The 3449-nt window shown below is 34.3% G+C and overlaps 1 pseudogene; it reads left to right on the forward strand.

Moving 5' to 3' along the window:
* Nucleotides 1–480: 480 nt before the first annotated feature.
* LOC112174839 lies at nt 481–2126 on the forward strand (annotated as a pseudogene).
* Nucleotides 2127–3449: the final 1323 nt, after the last annotated feature.

Below are 3449 nucleotides of genomic sequence, written 5' to 3' on the forward strand. Positions count from 1 at the left end.
ATTCTGTTTCGTTTTAGGGTTCCCACAGGTGGGTGTAGTTATGGTGCAATAAAGGAAATGAAATATCGTAATTTAATGAAACCAATTATATTTAGTCCACAAATGACATGTCTGAGAAATATAACTTTAAAAAAAAATTACGATGGAATATAACTCGTAATTGTTTATTATATTTCACCATGTTTATTCCATATCCTAAATTGTATGTAGATCTTTGTAAACATGAAACATTAAACATGTGTGTGGTATCTCTCTCTCTCTCTCTCTCTCTCTCTGTGTTTGCTCTCTCACAGTGTTGTCTCAGTCTCCCTTCTTATTGTTGTTCCCTCTTTTCTTTAATACTGGCGCAAATGCTTATGCATGCAGCTATATATAAAGTCACGATCGAGCAGAGCAGCAGTAGCTACCCCAAACAAAAAGGGAGAGAAAGAGAACTTAGAAGCTTAGCTAGCCCTAGCTAGCTAGGTATTTTTAATTGGTTTTCGAAGAAATATGGCAATTAGTCTGAATAGTGGGTTCGAGATGCCACTAATGGGTCTGGGTCTTTGGCGCATGGAAAAAGATCAGATCGGGCCTCTCATCATCACTGCCATCAAACTTGGCTATCGCCATTTTGACTGCGCTGGTACGTACTGTGCCCTAATAACAGTAGCTTATTATTTGCAGTACTCATCTTTAATGGGAGACTCGAAACTTGGCCTGCCAGCTCCAAGCTAGACGCTTTTAACATTACGTTTGTTTCTCTATTTATTCACTATGTTACATATATTCTCCTGAATCGGAATTTGATCGAGGAGTTTTAAGTTGCCCATATAATGTTGCAGCCCATTACAAGAATGAAGTAGAAGTTGGGAAGGCGCTTGCAGAAGCATTTCGGTCTGGACTTGTCAAGAGGGAGGATGTGTTCATTACCTCTAAGGCCAGTCTAGTTGGAAACTTCAGTAATTAGATTGCTAATTAACTACTAATTATTTTTGTGTAGACTATTAGTGATCGAGTAATTACCTTGTCCTTATGTATTTCATGCCAGCAGCTTTGGAATTCAGACCATGGACATGTTGTTGGGGCCTGCAGAGACAGCCTGAAGAAGCTTCAGTTGGAGTATCTAGATCTCTACTTGATTCACTTTCCTATAGCCTCTACTCATACTGGTATATACATTTGTTGCCTAAATCTCTCTTTCTCTAATACAAACATATTGGTTAATAATAACAAATTGATTAAACAGAAAACTATTTAGGTTGAGCTTTGATTTTTTCGGGTATTCTACATATAAATTTCACAGGAGTTGGTACTACTGGTAGTGTTTTGGATGAGGATAGGATGCTGGACATGGACACCACGATATCCCTGGAAAGTACCTGGCATGATATGGAAAAGCTTGTGTCTCTGGGATTAGTTCGAAGCATTGGAATAAGGTGCCAAAAAAAAGAAAAATAAAACTGGAAATCGTTGGATCATTTAATGAATATTAGATAAAACTAAAATCATGATATTGTATAACATAAGTGCTTGTTTTTTTGGAATTGTACCCAGACTAACAAAGGAAAATTCATAATATATGACTATATATATGTATGCAGCAACTATGACATCTTTCTAACAAGAGATTGCTTAGCTTACTCCAAAATAAAGCCTGCAGTAAATCAGTTTGAAAGTCAACCATACTTCCAGCGCGAATCTCTCATCAAATTCTGTAGGAAGCACGGAATATATGCGCTACAGCTCATACCCCTCTAGGAGGCTCTGTGGCCAACACTAAGGACTTTGGTTCAATTTCTTGTTTGGATGATCCAATCCTTAAGGTATGTAGTAATCAATTAACAGTTTTCTTCATAACAGTAGACATATAAGTACTGATTGAAAAGGGTGGCATTCTATCTTTATTTCAGGGTTTGGCTAAGAAGTATGAAAAGAGTGCAGCACAGATTGTTCTCAGGTGGGGAATACAAAGGAATATAGCAGTCATTCCAAAGACCTCAAAAGTTGAGAGATTGAAAGAGAATCTGCAAGTTCTTGATGACTTCAAGCTGAGCAAAGAGGACATGGACCTCATCAAAACCATGGATAGGAAATACAGGACCAATCCGGCTTCCAAGAGTTGGGGCCTCGATGTCTATGCATAAGTACCACGTAACCACCTTTATGGAAAATAATAAACCGAGTCTTGTACCCGGTCAATTCTGAATTTGCACTCTATTATTAAATATGAATAAAGTGAAGAAGGCCTATGTACCTTTTAATTGGAAGGTTTTCTTAATGCATGCATGTACATGCTAGTACAGAACATCTTAGAGAATGGTGATTTTATTCATATACCTCCTAATTGGTATTTAAATCTCCTGCAATATATTTTCTACCATTACAACTCTAGTTTTGCCCCTTATTCTTTGCTCGATCTGCACCTCGATCTTGTTCTTCCTACCTTCTCAATTCCAGACTATCGATCACCCTCATTGTGTTTTTCATTTTTTTTTTCTTTCAGTCGAGATCACACGTATGGTTCCTCAAAAACTTTCTAGGCCCAGAAACGAATCCGTATCAGAAATAATTTGGGGGGGGGGGTCCAGATAGAAGTATAAATTATCGGAAATAATTTATTATAAAAAATTTGTTTGTAAATAAATACAACTATAACAATAATTTAATAAATTATGTAGTATATAATTCATAAGCCAATAATTAAAACTAAACCAATGATAACTCGAATGAACAGCTCAATAAATGAAGATAAGATGACTTTTAATCAACCAAGTATCAAAACTAATTTGACGATCATGCAAATAAGGAAACAAAAAAAGAATTAATCACTAATCATCCTTTATTTTTGTATATTTATTTATGGCTATGTTATTTATCATAATCCCAAATACTCCTATGGTCAATCAATCAAATAGACAAATACTACTACTATTTTTATCAGTACTCACCTGAGTTGTTAAAGAGCTGGCAGGGTCTAGTAGCAGATTTTCCTCAGCATTATTAAAGGAGTTTTTCTTTATATAATTTCCTAAATTTACTTTTCGGTAATTTAAATTTTTTATTTTAAAGGTAACTTTCTGTTTTACTTGCAATCTAACTTAAATGTAGAGGTTTAAAGTTTTTATCCCAACTAATATATTGTTTTTTTTTTAATTACAACCTTAAGATTAGACATATATGTTTAGCTAACTTGAATTCTAAGAATTTTCAACCTATTTATTAGAAGAGTGTTTCTATTGGGAGTTTGGGACCTCTAAATCTGCTCACTTGACCTCACTCTATTATCAATTATTAAATGACATATATAACCTAATATAAAATGACTATTATTGTCAGACTATTAAGGACAATAATTATACCAAAAAAATATTATATTTATTTTATGTAGACTTTCCAATTCAATAATATTAGATTGTATTCTTTATTATTTTCCTTATCTATTTTCATTTTCCAATTTCACTACATAC

This window comes from Rosa chinensis, chromosome 6 (genome assembly GCF_002994745.2).
Source record: "Rosa chinensis cultivar Old Blush chromosome 6, RchiOBHm-V2, whole genome shotgun sequence".
Taxonomy (NCBI): Eukaryota; Viridiplantae; Streptophyta; class Magnoliopsida; order Rosales; family Rosaceae; genus Rosa; species Rosa chinensis.